Source organism: Camellia sinensis, chromosome 3, assembly GCF_055761805.1.
Source record: "Camellia sinensis isolate YWXY chromosome 3, ASM5576180v1, whole genome shotgun sequence".
In the NCBI taxonomy this organism is placed as follows: domain Eukaryota; kingdom Viridiplantae; phylum Streptophyta; class Magnoliopsida; order Ericales; family Theaceae; genus Camellia; species Camellia sinensis.
Genome location: NC_138963.1, coordinates 109,881,839 through 109,904,033, shown reverse-complemented (window position 1 = coordinate 109,904,033; position 22,195 = coordinate 109,881,839). Strand labels below are relative to the sequence as shown.

The following is a 22,195-nucleotide window of genomic DNA, read 5'->3' as shown; positions in this document are numbered from 1 at the left end:
TATGAAATACAATGCACATTAAAATAAATAAATTAATATTTAAAATATAAAATATTTACTTAAAAAAAATAAAATTAACAAAATTCTTAAATATTAAAAAATATATATATCTAAAAAATTTCAAAATACAACTCAAAACTCATTTCAAAACTCATAACCAAACAAATTTTTTCCTTTTAAAATTCATATCTCAAAATATCACTCCATACTCAAATCATGATTCCAAAATTAATTTTAAAAAACAAAATAAAAAATATTTTTTTGATTTTTTTTTAATAGTGTTTTGAAAAGAGTTTAGTTTTGAGTTTTAAAAAAAAATTAAATTGTATATTTGATTATGAGTTTTGAAAATAATTTTTAAATTGAGTTTGATGTGTTTTTCAAATGTGTGTTTAATTATAAGTTTTTTTTTAAAAAAATTAAATTAAATTGTTTCTTTTTAGAATTATATTTTCCAAACAAAATTGAACGTGGTCTTCATTTTTATCTATATATTTTTTCTCGATTTTCAATCACATACTCCCTATGTCCTAAAATAATGGTCCATTTTGGGGAATCTAACTTTTTTTTATAGTACAATTATTGCACTTTAAAAATGTTAATTTTTCAAAATTACCCTTTTAATAGTACATTTTTTTGAGAATATCAATATCATAATTGTTCTTTTTATATTGTTTATTAATTTAAAAGAATGACAAAATAGGAAATTTGTATTATTTTTAAACTTGATTTTTGAAGAGGGACTAATATTTTGAGATAATGAAAATTAGAATGAGGGACTAATATTTTGGGACGGTGGAGTAACATACTTTCAATAATTTTAATATTACTTTCAAAATTTTTGAAATCGTCCATACCATCACATTTCAACCAAAAAAATAAAAAATAAAAATAAAAATAAAAATAAATAAATAAATAAAATAAATTTAAAAATTATATTTTAATCCTAAATTATAAAATAAAGATGCAACTTCGTCCTCTCTTCTTTACTCTCGTCATTGTCTAAATTACCCAAATCCCTCCGCCACCCTCCTGCTCCTCCTCCTTCTCCCTCGTCCGATTGAGAAATTTCATAATGACCACTCTCTTCTCTCTACCTTCGTCTTCCTCTGCTTTTCTTTCCTCTCCCAAAAATCCCCCAAATCAAACAACTTTCCCAAGAAACAAACAAACCCTCCATTTCAAAACCCATCTCTCTGTAAACTCTCTGCGCTCTCCTGAATCTGACCTACCACCACCCCCGGCGATCCAAACCTTCTGGCAGTGGCTCTCCGGCGAACTTGTCATCTCTTCCAAGTCTCAGGTGAAGCCCGGAATTGTACCTGAAGGTCTGGGACTTGTTGCTACAAACTACATGACTCTGGTGGCGCCACCACTCTCATCCCTATCTCACGGCCGCCGCCGCCACCAACATCCCTTCCGCAGAATCACCCAGAAATCAAACTCCATAAATTCTCTCCATTCAATTTGCATCCCACAATCATCTCTTTTTCCCTCTACCCAAACATCCCCAAAAAACTCTCTCACTCCAACTTATACTTCAACCCATCAACTAACCAGGCTTTGCCACGCCGGAAACCTTGCCGAAGCTCTATCCTTGTTGCAACAAAACTTCGATAATGTCTCTGTTGATTCGACTCGAAAAGCCGAGGCATTGAATGTGTTATTGCAAGCATGTGGTCACCACAAAGAAATTGAAATAGGTCGAAAAGTCCCCGAGATGCTTCAGAGATCGACCCGATTCAGAGATGACTTTGTTCCCAATACCCGAATCATTACGATGTATTCCATTTGTGGGTCTCCTTCAGATTCTCGATTGGTGTTTGATCAATTACGGAGGAAGAATTTGTATCAGTGGAATGCAATGGTTAGTGGGTACACTAGAAATGAGCTCTGGTTTGAAACTACGTCCACATTTTCTTTGATTGTTGGTTTGTGATTCAGTGATTTGGGCTTGTTTTACTTTCATTATTACTTTCATTATTAGATTATTAAAAAGAGTGAAATAGACAAAAACACGTGGTAAAATAAATAGATAAATAAATAAATAAAGTCTTCTAAAAATTCCATACTTAGAAAAAATGTAACTCTCAACTAAATTCTATTTTTTATATTTATTTATGGAAAAACACGAGACTTTAATACATTGCACATTTGATAGTACAAAATAAATCTTGTAACGCCCCGAAAATATTGACATCCGATAGATTTAGATTAACTCGTATACGTAGTCTAAACCCCATTACTTCCAATTATTTACATACATAAACATTGAGTATTATAAGCATTTCAATGATTAATATTCATACTAAATTCTCATTTTTCTCTTAGTAATATTCAACATGAGAATTAACGAGAAGAGTGACTGCTTGCATTAATATTTTCATCATTCCTAAGATATGAATCTATAGCATGTGATAGCAGTAAGTTAAAACAATCTAAATACAAATTTATGCTTTAATGGCTACAAGTTCCAAGGTTTTGTTCGGTTACAACAAAGTGGTTTTCAAACTCATACATAGATAGCCCTTGGTTTGCAAAATCAAAACAAATGAACAACCGAGCTTTGCGCTCCAAAAAAATCCTCCACGCCTTCACTTTAGTGGAGGCACACCACAATCACCTGAAAAATGGTTTGCACTAAGGGATAAGCATAAAGCCCAATAGAGATAATCTAAATAAAGTGCATACAGTTTAACAATATCATGAGGTGCAATGCTTACGAGATGCCAATACCAAAAATCATTTCTCATTTTGGAATTCTCGTGCCATGCACTTGTTCGAAAAACATAACCAATTCAATCATCCATTTGATAAAACAATAGGCAGTAAATATGATATTGGTAATCACTAGGTTGGTGTCTGTAAGTAGGCAAAACTAGCATTACCAATCTCCACTTTACCGGCTCCTAACCGAAAGGCCCATAGTACCTACTCTGCGCGTATTTTCGGTCTATCACCCTGGACACTCAGGCCAATTTAAACAATACCAATCTACACCTTCTATCCAGACTTACCAAACGTATTGACCCCGTAACTCAACACATTTCAAATATTCTCAATGAATCAATTTGAAAATCAATTTCTCAAATCCAATGCAAGGATTAAATTATGAGTATGCAATGTTTAATGCCATGTATGAATTGCAAATATTTCAATTTGCCTAATTCACATGTAATTTCTATAACAATCAATACAACCTTGCACTGGTTGCCCAAATAATTATTTCTATATACAATATAAATTTTAAGAGACAAATATAACTCATAATCTCATATCTTCAATAATTTCAATATAGGAGTAACAATCACATGTTCAATATCATTTTTCCCAACTCAATCAAGAATCATAATATACTTCCAAAAATTTCATCAATCTTTACTTTTTATTCAAACTCAATAATTCACCAAGAATATTCAAAATGCTAAAAATAACATAATTTTTTTCCGACATTTCTCAATACCTCAACATGATAAATAATTTTCATATTTATCAAGAGTTCAATAATTTCGAATTAAACAATTTCTAAAAAGAACCTCAATGGTTTCCAAAATTCCCAACAACATTGTCATCAATCTCATCCATTTGAACCTCTTTCAAATTCTCATTTGTTCAAATAAAAATATGTTCTTAACTCTTATTAGCTTTTCACAAATTTAGCCAAAAATCTTAATCTTAGCATTTTAAATTTCTAAGGTTTTACTAAAATTTGGGGATTTCTCATAAAAAAATAAAAAATAAAAAATACATTCCTCAAAATCCATGAGTTATACAATTAATCACACTTAACTAACAAGAGATTTTCAAAAATATAAAAGTTGAGAACTTCCCCATTTTCATGCATTTAATATACCATTAACAAAACCCTAACCCTAATATTTTCAAACATCACACTATTAAAATAACGCATAATAAAGTTAAAATACATACACAATGTTTAGAAAATCCCTACCTCAATAGGTAGAATGAAGAAGAAGCAAAAATCCCAAATTTTGACATTGTCGGATTTCGATATCCATCGATCAAAACGTTGCTTTCGCCAAGCTCTTCACTTTGGCCTCAAGAACTAAGCTCTAAAACCTAATAGATTTTGGTGGATCAAAGATTTTACATGATAAATGTAAAAAGAAAAAAAAAAATCAGAGAGAGAGAGAGAGAGAGAGAGAGCTCTACAATTGGAAAGAAGTGAAGTTGATTGGGATGGGGCAGCCCTTCCATGTGGGCTTGCTGCCTCAGTCTTTTTTTTAATCAATGTACACCCATATATATATATATATATATATAAAGGTGTATTTTAGGAACACTGTAATATTTTGTAACATAAACAATATAATGATATAATTGTTTTCTCACCACAAATATATTTCGTTTAATGGTGTACGTTTTAAACATTCGTAACTCTCTAATAATAATAATAACAACAACAACAACAACAACAATAATAATAATAATAGATGGTTACAAATGAGTCATAATTCAATCAATTGAGTCCAAAATGATTGCAATTTAATAATTTAGAATCAATCTCTAATTGAGATTAAAGAATAAAATAATTTAAATAGTTTCAAGGTGGTCCACACCATTAACAAATTAAATATGAACTAAAACAATATAATTGGGCTAATCAAATAAGCTTCAAAAATTAAATTTACATCTTATTTAATACTCAAGACCCAAGAATAATTAAAACTAAAAAATAAATAAAAAAAATTGCGAAGTGGGCCTTACGGAATCGAAATCAATAAGTAATATAATTTGTTTTCACCAATTTAAATAAAATGGTTCACGATACCACAACTATAACAATGATTATAATAAGGGCAAATTTAATTGGATTCAACTCATTACAAATCTCAATAGGGATAAAGAGAAAATTCGCACAAGGAAGATACACAAGGAGGATATGAGTCTCCACATAAGGAGAAAAATAATAATTTTGCTTCTAAAAATAAAAATATGACACCATCATGCTTATTATGTCAATAATGGTACATTTACTACATTTTTATACAATATTTTGTTTGACATCTAATGTGTTGCATGAGTCTTATTTGTTGGTAAATGGGTCGGGTTTCGGACCCAGGTTTAGGTACCTGTACGGGGAGCAAATATTCCGGCAAGCCCGTATTCCTTTCTTCCGAGCTCCGTCGATGTCCGATCACCTGCGAGCAAGTAACGGTGAGCTACCCGGCGGTGTGTGGCCGGAAAAACCCTCCGACGATCAAGTTAGCACACACCTTAGGATGGATAGAGAGAAGGGAGAGAGTGTTTGAGTGTAAGAAATTCCTTACAGAGTGTTCGTGTCTCGCGTATGGGGGGCGCAGACATGCCTATATACCTTCTGAGCCCCTTACCCACTCCCAGTCATCTCCTGACACGTGGCTCTGCTATCCCATCTGTCAGCATAGACCTTGCTGAACATCACCTAATCTCAACTGCCTGACTTCACAGCTGGAGCTCGACAGCCGAGCTGCTCTACCACGGCCATGCCATGCTTCATACCCATGCACCTAACCGGACAAACACATGGAGGACCGGGCTAGGCGGTATCCTGGCAAAGCCTAGCCCGGGTACCTCCTTTGGTCGGCCTTCCTGCCGGTCAATCAACTACCTCGGCTGACCACGCCTTTCCGGGCACCGGTCACTCGGTCTGTCTGGCTTCGACCATCCTCGGACCGAGCATCCTGGTCCGACCGGTCACTTCCTGGCCGAGCAGTTTCTGTTCGGTCTGGGGTGGCACACACTCAGTCCAAACTCTGCCCGGCCCAAATCTGTCCGGCCCAAATCTGTCCGGCACAACTCTGCCCGGCCCAAATCTGTACGGCACAACTCTGTCCGGCCCAAATCTGTCTGGCACAAAGTCCATATCATTAATCTCCCTCTCAATTGCCCCTTAATTCCGTCCGCTGAAGCGTGACTGGGATTACCTATCCTGATCGGGGTAATACTTCCTCAGTCCTCAATATGCAAGATGGTGACCGCACTAAGAAAGCGAGCAAGGTCCGCTCCACGACTTCCTTCTTGGCGAGCAACATCAGCTCGGTCAAGGAACTTCCAAGGTCAGCGAGCAAGGTCCGCTCCACGACTTGCTTCTTGGCGAGCAACAACAGCTCGGCAAAGAACTTCCAAGGCCGGCGAGCAAGGTCCGCTCCGCGACATGCTTCTTGGCGAGCAACATCAGCTCGGTCAAGGAACTTCCAAGGTCAGCGAGCAAGGTCCGCTCCGCGACTTGCTTCTTGGCGAGCAACAACAGCTCGGCAAAGAACTTCCAAGGTCGGCGAGCAAGGTCCGCTCCGCGACTTGCTTCTTGGCGAGCAACATCAGCTCGGTCAAGGAACTTCCAAGGTCGGCGAGCAAGGTCCGCTCCGCGACTTGCTTCTTGGCGAGCAACATCAGCTCGGTCAAGGAACTCCGAGGAAGGCGAGCAAGGTCCGCTCCGCGACTTCCTTCTTGGCGAGCAAAAACAGCTCGGCAAGGAACTTCCAAGGTCAGCGAGCAAGGTCCGCTCCGCGACTTGCTTCTTGGTGAGCAACAACAGCTCGGCTGGACCCTCGGAGTTGAGCAAATCATCAACTCACCAGCCGGAGTAAAACATCTCGGCTGGAACCTCGCAGTTGAGCAAATCATCAACCCGTCAGCCAGTGTAAATCATCTCGGCTGGAACCTCGCAGTTGAGCAAATCATCAACTCTTCAGCCGAAGTAAAACATCTCGGCTGGAACCTCGCAGTTGATCAAATCATCAACTCTTCAGCCGGAGTAAAACATCTCGGCTGGAACCTCGCAGTTGAGCAAATCATCAACCCGTCAGCCGGTGTAAATCATCTCGGCTGGAACCTCGCAGTTGAGCAAATCATCAACTCTTCAGCCGGAGTAAAACATCTCGGCTGGAACCTCGCAGTTGAGCAAATCATCAACTCTTCAGCCGGAGTAAAACATCTCGGCTGGAACCTCGCAGTTGAACAAATCATCAACTCTTCAGCCGGAGTAAATCATCTCGGCTGGAACCTCGCAGTTGAACAAATCATCAACTCTTCAGCCGGAGTAAAACATCTCGGCTGGAACCTCGCAGTTGAACAAATCATCAACTCTTCAGCCGGAGTAAATCATCTCAGCCGGAACCTCGCAGTTGAACAAATCATCAACTCTTCAGCCGGAGTAAATCATCTCGGCCGGAACCTCGCAGTTGAACAAATCATCAACTCTTCAGCCGGAGTAAATCATCTCGGCTGGAACCTCGCAGTTGAGCAAATCATCAACTCTTCAGCCGGAGTAAAACATCTCGGCTGGAACAGAAGAGTAGGCCCCTTATCCACTATTATTTCGGACACAACAAAGCTCTTCAGCAAAAGTAATTCACTTCTATTACATTGACAAAAAGAGTATTTGCATTCAGAAGTGTAGGGGAAACAAGCCCCTCAAAAAATTACATAAGGCCGCATTCCATGGCCGGGGTACGCCTTTGCCATCCAAATCTTCTAAGTTGTATGCCCCCTTGCCCGGTTATCTTGTAAGGCTCCTCCTAGTTTGCTAGCTTGCCATCACCCGGCACTAGTGCGTTGCCCATGACCTTCCTTAAAACCCAGTCGCCCATTTGCTCGTTGCCATCGAGGTTGTCTCCGCGGTGGACGTCGCCGCATCATCCTCTACTCGGATGTGCTCATTGATGCGCTGTATTAGGTGCCACATGGATGTCTGCTGGTTCATTGTAAGCGAATCCCTCAGCCTATGTCCGAGCGGGAGACCGCGCTTGTATTGCGTGATTGCAAGGTTGACCGGGCAATCCAAGATCTCGTTGAAGGTTTCCCAATACCTCGAGTTGTATGCCTTCAGTGTGTCGCTCGGTTCCATCTTGACACTAAGTAAATGATCGACTTCCTTTGGTGTTTTTGTGTTGGTTTTGAAGCGCGTCACAAAGGCTTCGGCCAACTGATGCCATCGTTGTATGCTCCCTTCCGGCAACCTCTCGAACCACTTCAATCCCAGCTCGCCTAAACTTGACGGGAAGATCAGGCACATAAGTCCGTCATTTCGCCTATGTCCGGCCATAACCTGTCGGAAGTGGCTCACATGCAAGTAAGGATCGGTTTTCCCGTCGTAAAGCGCGAACTTTGGCTGGTGGAAGCCTGCCGGAAGCGGTGTAGTTTCTATTTCCAGGGAGAAAGGGGTGGCACTCAACCTGGCCAAATCTGAATCCACTAGGAGTGGCGCTGCTTGGCGGGGTGGAGGCATTCCGACCTCTTCGCTGGCGTGAACCCCGTAGGATAGCCGCTGGAATGCCGGTATCCTCTGAGCTTCGCGCCGCCGAACCCGCTCCTTTAAGACCGCCCGCAAATCCTCTGAATGAGCGGAGTAAGAGTACCTCGAAGTCGTCACCGGACGTGAGGGCCGGTAGATGCTGTCTTGCGCGCTAGACTTCTCTGCATGCACGTCGGAATCACCAACCTGGTAACTTCTGGTAATAGAAATGGATGGAATGCGTCGCTGCCTCTGACTGCCTGAACGGCGGGATGGGGTGCGCTCACTGTGGTTACCCACTCTAGCTTCACCTTTCCCTTTGACATGCCGCTTCAGATCCTCCATCTCCGCCGCCATTCGCCGGATGACACCGTCTTGGTCCCTCAACTTATTTTCCAGACGTCTGGCGTGTGAGTCTCTCCTCCGCCGGTGACCGTCTGGACTCCGTGAATGACCATGACTTCTTCCGTGCTTATCCCGCGCGTCTCCCGACTGTCCGCCAGTGGGCGTTCCCAAGTCAGCCATTGGGTGGACAGCAGGAGGTCCCTCTCTCCTTCGGGTATACTCCGGGGTGGCTCCGTCGATGGCGGACAACGGAAACTCGTCGTTGTTCCCCATGGACGGCGATCAGATGAACCTGGAAGACAAGGTTTTGTCTGTCAAGCTTCCCACAGACGGCGCCAATTGTACGGGGAGCAAATATTCCGGCAAGCCCGTATTCCTTTCTTCCGAGCTCCGTCGATGTCCGATCACCTGCGAGCAAGTAACGGTGAGCTACCCGGCGGTGTGTGGCCGGAAAAACCCTCCGACGATCAAGTTAGCACACACCTTAGGATGGATAGAGAGAAGGGAGAGAGTGTTTGAGTGTAAGAAATTCCTTACAGAGTGTTCGTGTCTCGCGTATGGGGGGCGCAGACATGCCTATATACCTTCTGAGCCCCTTACCCACTCCCAGTCATCTCCTGACACGTGGCTCTGCTATCCCATCTGTCAGCATAGACCTTGCTGAACATCACCTAATCTCAACTGCCTGACTTCACAGCTGGAGCTCGGCAGCCGAGCTGCTCTACCACGGCCATGCCATGCTTCATACCCATGCACCTAACCGGACAAACACATGGAGGACCGGGCTAGGCGGCATCCCGGCAAAGCCTAGCCCGGGTACCTCCTTTGGTCGGCCTTCCTGCCGGTCAATCAACTACCTCGGCTGACCACGCCTTTCCGGGCGCCGGTCACTCGGTCTGTCTAGCTTCGACCATCCTCGGACCGAGCATCCTGGTCCGACCGGTCACTTCCTGGCCGAGCAGTTTCTGTTCGGTCCGGGGTGGCACACACTCAGTCCAAACTCTGCCCGGCCCAAATCTGTCCGGCACAACTCTGCCCGGCCCAAATCTGTCCGGCACAACTCTGTCCGGCCCAAATCTGTCTGGCACAAAGTCCATATCATTAATCTCCCTCTCAGTACCCATGTCCCATAAGAGACCTATGTGAATTTAAATTCAGAACTATCCTAATCGACAAGGATAGCACATCATCCCATCTTATGTAGGATAAGGATGAGTGGTTACTCATCTCAACTAAATGATGATATTTTGATACTATATACGAATTATTATGGGAGTGGGAATAATAAGCAGAATGTAATATTTTGTGCATAAAATATTTGAGCTCTCTCAATCTCTCTGCCACTAGAGAACTAGACACAAGCCCTTGTATTGTAACTGTGTGGGTGTTGCTCGCTTTGTAGTATCACTCCACTATTGGGATTTCAGTCAGTGATTTGGAGCCACGTGATTCACTCATCAGGTTCATTCTTTTCAGATTCAAGATATTCAAGTATGTATTGAATCCGTTAATCCACTGCGTATTGATATTTCTACATTGGTATCAAAGCCATCTTGAGTGTTTTCGTGTTTTTATGCATAAAATATGATTTAAACTATATATATAATCATTAAAATATGTATATGTATGCTTCATGCAAGAAAATTGATGATTTTCAAACTATCTCCGATCGTCTTGAAATTCATATATGTTGTAGTTCATATCACGTAGAGCATATTTGCAAAGTTTCATTGAAATCATGTGGTCAAATTTTGAGAAAAATGAAGACCCATTTTGTATTTTCGAAACTTTAATTACATGTTGTTTTAACATGTTTCGTTTTCATGATATGAAACTTATATATTTGGGTTCCTTCTTTTGAGACCTTCAAAACCATATATTATTTGCATGTTTTCTACTTACGAATTGAGAGAAAACATAAACCCTAAGAGTGGTTCATTTTTGTATTCTTGGTGGTTCATTGTAGAAGATGAAGTGCAGAGAAGCTGCACTCTGACTCTCACTAAAGAGAGAATGAATTACACTTCCTATTTTAGACTCATCAAAATAAAAAACTGAGCCCATCATTGGATTCCTCTTGAACAATCGAGTTAAATAATGCCAAAATCAAGCTGAAATTGAGTTCGAGAGGTGGCACATGGGCCCCACGCACTGATAGCTAAAGCCACATGCTTCTACACGTGGACTGACGTACTGACATGCGCACTGATGAAAGCACTGTCTGACGTGTGCTGAGGGCATCGCCGATGTAAGTCAATGACATCATTACTGATGTTAAAAATCTATGAAAATCAATAAAAATTGAGGCAAAATATAAAAGTAAAATTGTGCAAGCATCTATTAGTTGTTTTTGTTCCTTCTAGATTCCCTTTTTTCTTTTTCTTTTTTTTCTAAATTTTTTAGATCTTTGTGCTTTCTTAAAATTTTGGATCATGTTTGTTTTTAGTTTATTTTGTAGATTGAACGATATTGTTGGACCTATGAAACCCATCACAGGTTCTGTTTTAATAATCTTAACCGTATAATGTATAGAGCTCGTCGAATATTTATTCTTATAAAAAAAATCACATTGATCGGATATCGATGACTACTTGATCAGATTAGATTTTTGTCAATAATTTATTTTAAAAAATATATTTACTATTGATAAAAATCTGATTTGACAACACGCTCCCGTCCAATCTCAAATCGAAAAAAAGCCTGATCTTAAAATTTTTATTTTCCTTGTGCATTAGACATAAATAGGGGTGTAAATTTGGCCCGACCAATGTGGGGGCCTTGCGGTCTCCTGCCAAAATTCAGGCCGGCCAATGAGCCAGAAAATTAGGCCCAGGCCTAAGGGGTATTCGGGCCTCGGGCTGGGCCGGTGGGCCTGGGTTTGGGCTTGGGCTTGGGCTTGGGTCAGGCTTGGGAGGGTGTCACGCTCCACTTTTTATTTCTCGAAGTCATTACCAAATTCATTTACTTAATTCAAGTTCAGAGATAACATGCGGAAATAAATTCTTTAGTCCCATGAGTAGAAATAAATAACAATTCTCTCATCCGAATGCAAATTAAATACAACATGAGCATACTGAATAAAATGCCCGAAGGCTTACATCATTAAAGAATCAAGAAGAAGGGTGTAACCCTTTTACATATATGGCATTCCGCCAACACAAAGAGGCCCCGTGGGCAACAAATAAGAAGATCCATATCCTGTAGCACATCCTGCTTAACACTTGAAAAAGATTCAACAACGTGGGATGAACATATAGTCTAGTAGGGATCTCAACATGGCCCTCAACAATAACAACTTACAGATAGCTATGATCATGAATGCTCAATCTCATACTAGAATAGTAATGTGGAAGTTTATACAAAATATACATAAGTATGAACTTTTCTCGAAAACATCCATTTCATTCAACGCTATAAGCGATTCATCTTTCTTTTCATTTCATTACCCCTTGTTCCCAAACTTTCATAACAATAACAACTTAGAAAAACAATTTCTCTAAGCCCATTACTTTCCTCCCGTTTTCCATACTTACAACAGGTGTCCCCTTTTCAAAACATATTTTCAAAATACTCGATTTCCTTCACATTTTCCCAAAATCTCAAAATGGCATTTTGGTTTATTCCCAATACATTCATATCTATACATGCATGCCCTTAATAGAAAGGAGATAACAAATCATCAACATGTATATAATCAACAAATGAGGCAACTCGGCCCTCCAAAACTGTAATCATCGCAATTCATGATATACTCAGATACACTGAGACAAAATAATAAAGCTCTGCTCTACCGGCTATATGCACAGGAAGCCAAGGATGCAACTCTCACAACAGTATGCCATTTTACCAGGCGCTAGCTGGACGGTAACGGTACCTCTGATTGTAAGCGCAGGGTATAACACCAATAATCACAATACAGCAGAGTATAACCAACAAGTGTAATACATACACATAAACTATCAAGATACATAAGCAATGTGTTAAAGTATATGAATACATAGGTATGTGTGGAGTACATCCCCTATCTCCTCCCACACACTGGAGTACATCACCTATCTCCTCCCTAACAATTATACCTATATAATGTATCATAGCACTTCATTACATACAATGTTCAATCAACACAGGTGTAATGCATACATGATAATTCAACACAACCATGTCATCCTCCACCGATGACCAAGGACAAAACCTCTAGATGCATGATTTTAATACATCGATTATAAGGACTCAACTCTCGTGAGATTTTAAACCCAACAATGACACTAGTACAATAGGTAAGGGTAAAACCCCCAAATGTGTGTATTCAACACTCATAATGCAATAATCCAATTCTCATATTTATTTTCTAAAACTCACGTAGAGTTAACATTTCATTTCCCATTTCTAAGATCAACTTCCAGGATTTTCCAATTCCAAAACCCCTTTTTCATTTCACAAAACCCATTTCCATTCATTAATAAGCCATAACTTGACTCGATTTAATACATTCTTTTCAAAACAACCCCAAAGCCATAGTTAATCCCTTAAGCATTAACACCTTCACCCAACTCATATTAACAATAGAGGCTTATAAACATTAATCAAGCACCCTCCAATTTAATTTACCAAATCAAAACATAATTTAGGGCTTTTTCTTCTTTCCACAATGACATGCTAATTTACACTCCAATTAGCCCAAAGAACTATTAATGATAAAATAATCATTCTCAAACAACCAACCCTAGGTTCCCTCACATGGTTTTTAAAGAAATTCAACATGATATGATTTCCATGCAATACAAAACTACCACATGTCTATCTATAGACAGAGTATTGAAAAAGAACAAGGAGAATCCCTACCTCAAAAGGAGAACCCAAGGGGAAGAAGAGCCAAACTCAGAAGTGCTCCAATCCCAAAGTTTTTTGGATCAAAACAAAGCCCCAACAAGCTCCACACTTTTTACAAAGGCCCAAGGATAGAAGATCACTCCTACTAGATCAAACCCTAGAGAGAAGTTAGAGTTTTAGAGTGAGGTGCTCTCCAATAGAGGTTTTGAAAAGTAAGAGAGAGAAAGAAAGTGTGAAAAGTGATTTAAAATCACCCGGCTACCATCTGATATACAACTAGTCTGCTCGAGCGAATAATAGGACGCTTGAGCGTCAAGCACAAAAACTGGACCCGCTCGAGCTCAAGAATACCCTCTCGAGCGCCAAGACACAACTACAAAACACACCCGCTCGAGCGCAAAGGGAAACCCGCTCGAGCGTAGATTACCCTCTTCTAGTATATTTACAGACATTGAACACCTGCTCAAGTGTAAAAAAGCCCGCTCGAGCGTAAGGAACTCCGCTCGAGCGTGAAAAACAAACCTGCAGTACTTTTGCAAACGCACAAAATGCTGAAAGGATACAAACTCCGCTCGAGCGCGAAGCGATCCGCTCGAGCGGATCACTAAAAACCTGGGCAACAAGAATTAGGACAAAAGCTCAACCAACCTGTTCGAAACACGCCCAAGACAATTCTAAACTCAAATACAAAGAGTTAAGGGACGGAAATGAAATACAAACAACAACAGCTATCAACGGAACTGAGTCCGGAAAACAGTAAACATGAGAGGAAAAACCGGGATCACTATAACCTCCCCCCCTTAAAGAATTTCGTCCCCGAAATTAAGAACACGCCAAAAGCACAAGGCCAACAGATCACACAGCACCCAACACCCGAGTACTAGGAAATAAACTATTCTCGCAACAAACCTCCGGTTAGCTCTCACCAATAGAAAGGCTTACCAAGGAAACCCGTTCCAAAAGACAACACTCAGGCACAAAAAGTTTTAACAAAGCCAAACCTTTCACAAAACAATTCACCAACATCCGACTAGCGTTTCAAGCTAAGTCACTACTCAACAACATAATTCCCAAAAAGGCAACCAAAGCAAATCTTTTGTATAAATATAAGAAAAATCATTTTCTTGTTCATGAGACATTTCTCCGAGATAGTCAAATTTTCAACGTTGACATTCCGAAATAAATTTTGTACTTTCCAAGTGAAACTCAAAAGTTTTGTAAGCATTTGTCACAAACACGATGCCACCCATAAAATATAATCCTTCCCAGTTTATTTGCCAAAAACTACTTGTTTGGAAATTCTCATATCATTCAAATTAAATCAAATCCTCAACATTTTCCTTTTGACAATGCCCTTAAAAGACCATAACAACTAGGAAGAATTTATTGTCCATTCCTTTTTAAGATAACACTAGCAACATCCATCACTCACACGGCGATGCCACAACCAACACATAACATAACATTTCTATAATGATAGTTAATAGAAATAAACACTTTGCTATCAATACATAAGGCACAAGAAATTCATGATTTTGCAATTTCATTCCACCGTCCTTTACTCAATCAATTTAAAATCATAAACATGGTGCATTATCTAGCCAACCAAATTCCATGAGACTACCGCTCATATAAAAACACTTTCATACTTCAATTGATACACAAATTTGCTGTATCAGTAGAGTCCATCCCCTATCTCCTCCAAAATAATATACATATACAATGTATTAAAATGCTTATCATACACAATGATCAACCAATACACATATTTGATGTATTATATCCCAATATCCCATAGAATCAATTGTATAGTGCGGTAGTACTAAAGTAGTCGTTAGTAAAACATATTAAGTCCATATACTCCCACGTAGTTGAGGTTTTTGATCCCAAATAGTGTTCACTTTCAATATAATTCGTTGTTAACAATTCCCCCGACATCAGATTTAAAGTACAGTGACCTGGATGCAACCATTCTCTAAAACCATCAAACCCATGGTATTAAGATATGTTCCCAATCAATCGGAGGTATGGGTTTATATATTGTTCATATCGGATAGTCTATTATTGGCAAGTCCGAATAAAGTCTTCAAAACAGATTCAAGTTATCGGTTTATCATTTCCCTTAGTAGACATAACCTGGCCATTCATTTATAAACAATTCATAGTTCCCTTGTAACGTAATTAGATCAAATGCAGTTATATCCCATCATTCTCAAACAAAGTTTTGTCCCAAAGGTCATAATCAAATCATCTAGATAAACGAATGGGCAGTCTCACAATTTGTTTTAAGTTTATCAATTCTCACAATTATATCATAGTCATATCATGATGGTTCATATCATCTCAAAGTCATATCAATGGGTATCATATCGTATTCAATATAATAGTTCTCAAATAAGTCCACAAGTAGGCGTGCAGGTTCACAATTAAGTATAGCATGGAGTTTACTATCCGAGATATTCAACCAAGTCGCATAATCATCATAGAATTATAGTTTCGATAGTCTAGTCAATAGGAATAAGTAACATAACAATCATTCCGAGGAAAGGTGTAAATATATCAGTCCAAAATTAAGTAACACATAGGTAATCATTCACATCAATAAAAGTACCTTGATTAGTATTCAGTCTTGTAGTAACAAGTCTCATCATTGGCACTAATCCAGCTGAGCTAGCGGTAGGTCTATTCATAGTCTGTCCAGCCTGAGGACAATTCCCACTGTATGGCCCATCTTACCACACCTATAACAAGCTCCATAAATTCAATAATAGATTCCCCGGTGCTTTTTTCCACATTCAGAACAAATCGATGCTGAACCATTTCTTTGGGCGAGTTCATCTTGGCTTGACATTCCTAACATCAATTTCTTAGTCTTTAAAAATTCCTCGTTCTCATCAGTACTTTGTCTTTTTTCCTTCCATATAGAAGATCGGTTAATATTAACTTCAAACATCAATGCCCGATCTAACACCTCAACGTATTTTGTTAATTTCAACGCATTAGCTTTCTCTTGGATTGAGTTTCGGAGTCCTCCATGGAAAAGCGGTGGTTTCATTTTCTTGACCTCTTTTGTCAATATGATAATTCAGTCATCCGCTTGATGTTCATGCATAGACGGTATTGGCATTGGGGTTAGAGGCAGCGGTTGTTGCCGTTGTTGTTGTCGTTCCAAACTTTCTGCCATCTCATGTATTAGTCTTTCTATTTTGTCTAGTCTTAAGGAGGTTGACTTCTCTAGTTCGTCCCCTCTTGTTCTCACTATTTTCTAACAGATACAGAAAGTTACGCATACAAACAGGCATATTTACACATAAGCACATGCTCTCATATTCAAATTTCACATATCTTGGGTGCGTAATTGATCATATCCTTGATAGATAGTAACATACAGAACACGTACCAAATAATGCATACGTAACAGATGATTGTATGCTTGTCAGATATTGCACAATGAATACTTATTAGATAAATGAACATTTAACAGATGAATGCAATCCTCAATTCCGTTCTACAACTCTTATAGTTCAAATGGACACGTGTGTGAGATATAACTCGTGCTCTGATACCACTCTATTGTGACCTGAACCCGCCCCTAAAAGTTTAGGTCATAACCGGCCAATAACCCATAGATTACCAAAGGCCTCAAACGATCATACATAATATTTATGCTAATGAGGCCATAAATGGAAGCGTATAATAAAGAGAAGTCCATTGAGCTGTGCCAATCATGAGCAAAAATTATGAAGATAACCTCATAACACATTAACACATTTACATACCCAAGCAAAAATATAAGTGCCACAAGAAATTTACACATATTGTTCACAAACCCAAGACCATAATGGCAAAAAAAAAAAAAAAAATAAGGTCAAGGTGTGGAGTGAGTCATAAACAAAACTCCATCTCGAAAGCATGACTTAATTGGGTCACAAAATGGCTCCTGAAACTGACTCTAGGGGTGTGCTCCATGCTGCTGATCACCTACATGAATACACAATATTGGGTGAGCGAAGCTCAATGAGTAATAATACAGCAAAGCAATGTAAATAGATGATCATAAGGTTCTCAAAATAGCCATAATCATATGACAAGTGGCATTGGGCCCAATCATATAACAAGCGGCCTCGGGCCCAATCAGATAACAAGCGGCCGCGGGCCCAATCAAATAACAAGTGGCCTCGGGCCAAATCATATAAAAAGTGGCCTCAGGCCCAATCATACAACAAGCGACCTCGGGCCCAATCAGATAACAAGCAGCCTCGGGCCCAATCAAATAACAAGCGACTTCGAGCCCAATCATATAACAAGTGGTCTCGGGCCCAATCAGATAACAAGCGACCTCAGGCCCAATTAGATAACAAGTGGCTCGGGCCCAATCATATAACAGGCGACCTTAGGCCTAATCAGATAACAAGGGGCCTCGGGCCCAATCATATAACAAGCGACCACGGGCCTAATCAGATAACAAACGGCCTCGGGCCCAATCATTTAACAAGCGGCCTCGGGCCCAGTCAGATAACAAGCGACCTCGGGCCCAACACATAACAAGTGGTCTTGGGCCTAATCATATAACAAGTGGCCTCGGGCCTAATTAGGTAACAAGCGGCCTCGGGCCCAATCAGATAACAAGCAGCCTTGGGCCTAATCGTATAACAAGCGGCCTTGAGCCCAATTAGATAACATGCGGCCTCGAGCCCAATCAAATAACAAACAGCCTCGGGTTCAATCATATAACAAGTGGCCTCGGGCCCATTCAGATAACAAGTTGGGCCCTAATAAGACAACAAGCGGCGTCGGGCCCAATCATATAACAAGCGGCCTCAGGCCCAATCATATAACAAGCGGAAACAGAACGACCTTAGGTCCACATTGCACATGTCATATAATATTAATGAAGTTCCTTCATTTCAATCAAATGGTACATTTAAGTCTAATTCCAAATCACATTAAAGCTTATTTCAAATCACAAAGTATCAAACATTGCTTATCAATCCTTTCATAACTCCAAGTCGTAGCGGAGTACCCGAAGGCCTTATTTAACTTGTTGAATTTACCATACAAAACATTCATATAGAATGACCTCATTCGAAACAGCCATATTCGTGCAGAACATAATTTATATGGCTTTTATAGAACATCACATTGATGGCTCATTCAAAACGATTACTATCGAAGCTATACAAAACAATCATTAAAGATTGACATCACACAGAACGTTAGTAATGAATCATTAGTTCATACAAAACGTCCAAGACGGATCATAGACAAATAACAGTTACTAAGGGTCAAAATACATTTTCCCAATTTATCATAATCGTTGCTCAAAAGGAAGCTCATTCATTCTTATCAAAACATTCTTTCAGAAACTTGCCATAACATAATTACTCTGAAGATTTCAAGCATATTTATCATTTCAGAAACACTCATCAAGGCACATAATTTATACAAAGCATAAGTTTCATAATTCCAAAGTATTTCACATGAAAATATCGTTACAAAGAAATTACTCACAGTGCTTGGTCAGATGATGCTCCTTAACGACTCAGCCTGCAAAAACATAATCAAGCATAACATTTCAAAACACATTGCCTTCAATTCACTCAATCGATTTATTCATTACATAACCGTTCAATCGTTCCCCATTCTTTAATCCCTTTCAAGTGTTTAATGCTAAACTTCTCTACATGTGATTCACATATAAAGCTTGTGTCAAAGATGTACTTTAAACGGCCCTAACTGTTCATGACTTAAATTAATGTATCCTACAACAATTTCATATGTTTTTCTTTGAAATTATCATGTTTACATATTTAAGGTTTAAGGAAATAGCAAGAAGCGAAATGAAACTTAGTTAGGGTAGGAAATGGCATGAATCGGTTAAAAGAAAATAAACAATATTCACTAATTTGAGCATATCCATTTGTGTACTTTGAATTTAGATGTGGGACTACCATCATTGGAAACTAGACTTCTGGGGCTTGAATTTAAGCTCAAGAATCGTCTAAAACGGAGTCCGGATGTGTGAGATATACCTATTTGAAGTTACCAAGTATAAGCTAAAACAGGGCTGGCCACACGTGCGCCCAATTTGACCGCTCGTGTGGCAACTGGGCCGCTTGAGCGGTGGTCTTGGCCGCTCGAGCGGTGTGTTAAGAAGAATGCAGTTCCCTATTTTTGTTCATGTTCCACTCGTTCGAAGCTTGTGGCCGCTCGTGCGGTGCCCGTCGCCGCTCGTGCAGTCTAGGCAAAATCAAACAGTCCGAAAATGACACAAAAATGCAAACTTCCCAAGCTCATTATCAACCCCAAATACATGAAAAACTAACCCAAAAACATGATATACTAACATGATTCAAGGGTAATTACATCTCAAACACATCAATCTTGAGTCAATAACAAAATCAAGGTCTCATCTTTTTCATAACTTCATGAATTTCATGATCAAGCTCAAACACATAAAATAAAATAAAAAAAACATGGATGATCCTTCAACAAATCTTTGTTGTATGCACAATCTAGAGCTCATTTCATGCATTAATCACAAGATTGGACTCAAATCAAACAAATATGAAGAGATTTCTTGCATTTAGTTCAATCCATTACACAACCTAAAATCCTAGCTCAAAATTCCCAATTTCTTCTTGATTTCAAGCAAAAGATGAACTATATGCAAAGATTATAAGTAGATTATCATACCTTAGTTCAAATCTAGGGTTTGCCCCTTGAATCCCTTGTAAAATCCTAGCTTCTCCTCTTCCTCTCTCTCTAACTCACTATCTAGCAAGTTTCTCAACAAAATGAAGAACCCAAGAAGTTAGAGATATATAATTTAGGCTAATTAAAACATTACAAATCATAATTTTTCAAAATTTCACCGTAAGCTCTATAAATCGTGCTAATCACAAATATGATGTCGGTTTTGGCTTGTCACACCTCTAAGACTTTCAATTTTCAATTCAAAGTTCCAATTGCAACAGATATATTCAACAGATATTATTCTAAATTCACATAATTCATATATTTAAAATTACAAATTCATATCAAACACATAATTATATGCATAATTAAACATAATATGGGTTAGGTTATCACATTATAGAAGCACAAGTATCACCTCATGGATATGATGAATTTTGCTTCAAAAATTATCAGTACAAAGGTCAAGAAAAGGAGTAATTTATGCAATGTTGTCCCATGGAGTAGTTTAAGATAGTGGAGAAGTTGGACTTCATGGAGTCAAAGCCTTTATATTGGGATGCTCAAGTTGTGGAAAGTTTTGGATTTTTTTTTTATTATTTTTTTTATTTTTCTTTTGGCTATGTTGAAACATATTTGTTACATTTTGTTTGAAAATGAACACTAGCTTTATTAATTTTTTAATCTTTGGATTGGTGCTATTATATTTTTCAATACTGAATTTTTCCTTCTATACCTTCTTCTTGTCTAAGAGACTTTGTTCTGATATATTTTGTGAATAAGCTGTGAAGCTTGGAGTTTAAGCTCATACATAGTGAGTGCATCAAAAAATTCATTAAAAGTTCAACTAGATGTGTAATTTTTATAAGCCATATAACAAAGTTAAAAACCATAGATTTTGTTTATGTGCCATTATTTTCTTTAATAAATACATTATCACAGGCCATTGAAATTTTAAGAAAACATTAAAAATAAAACTTATTTCCAATTATTATATACCTTTTAGCCAAACTTAGCCATTTGAAATTACAATTTTTTTTTTTTTAAGAATCTAAAAAGTTGATAAGTTTGGGAAGATGAGTGACTTCTACTTTTATGTTAGTGAAAAAATTTATGTTTTGAATTTTTTATACAATGACAAGCAGACTTTTTGCTCTTTGAATCCATTATTATTCCAAATAGTTTCAAATATATATATATATATATATTCTGTGTGTGCGCGCGCTAAGTAACAGTTTTAAGAACCTGTTTAATTGCAAAAGTACAAGAATTTTATCAGTTCATATAATAAAACAATGCTCATTTTAGTTAAAATATAAGCTAAAAAAAACTAAGTTGTTTGGGATGAACTTTTTGACTTTTTACGAAAAAAATGTGTAAAGAAGTAATATAAAAAAATAAAAGTTTGAAACTTGACATTTTTGCCCTTGCACGGAAATCAAAGCCTGGGAAATGGAGACAGATGCAGCGTCCGTTGGAACTTTTGACCAATATTTATTTATTTTTATTTTTTTTTATATGACAAAGTACTGTACACTTTTTCACTCATGTGCAACCAATGTCAAAGTATCACACGTGGCCACATATGTAATTGGAAAATTAGATTTCTGGGTTTCTATTGTGATGTATTGTTTAATTAATTTTTTTTTTTTTTTTTGTGTTCTTTGTTTTTGGGTTTTTGTTTTTTTTTTTTAATTTCAGGATTTTGACACCAACACATATGCAACATGTAGGCCTTGTTTGGTTGAAAATTGGAAAAGAAATATAGGGAAAATAATCTACAAATAGTATTTGGTTTACTGGTTTTGAAAAAAAAATTCAAAATCATTTTCTATGTCCTACACATAAATCAATCATTTTTTTATTCTCCGCTTTCCTTCTAAATCACTTTTGTCTCTCACACACATCCACTCAAGTACACAATCTTTTTAAATTCCCACACTGAGAAATTATTTCCAAAATATACAACCAAGCAAACCCAAAAAATTTGTAAATGCTTTTCCCAATTTTTTTTTCTTTTTTTATAAATTTATCTCCCAAAACCAAACCACACACACCCATACTTTCAAAAATTCTCAATTTTGTAAA

General features: G+C 38.4%; 1 protein-coding gene across 1 annotated transcript in view; it reads left to right on the top strand.

Moving 5' to 3' along the window:
- The window catches only part of LOC114309877 (receptor kinase-like protein Xa21), a 99,466-nt gene that overhangs the window by 5,760 nt on the left and 71,511 nt on the right, over positions 1 to 22,195 (top strand). The gene's annotated exons all lie outside the window — the stretch shown is intronic.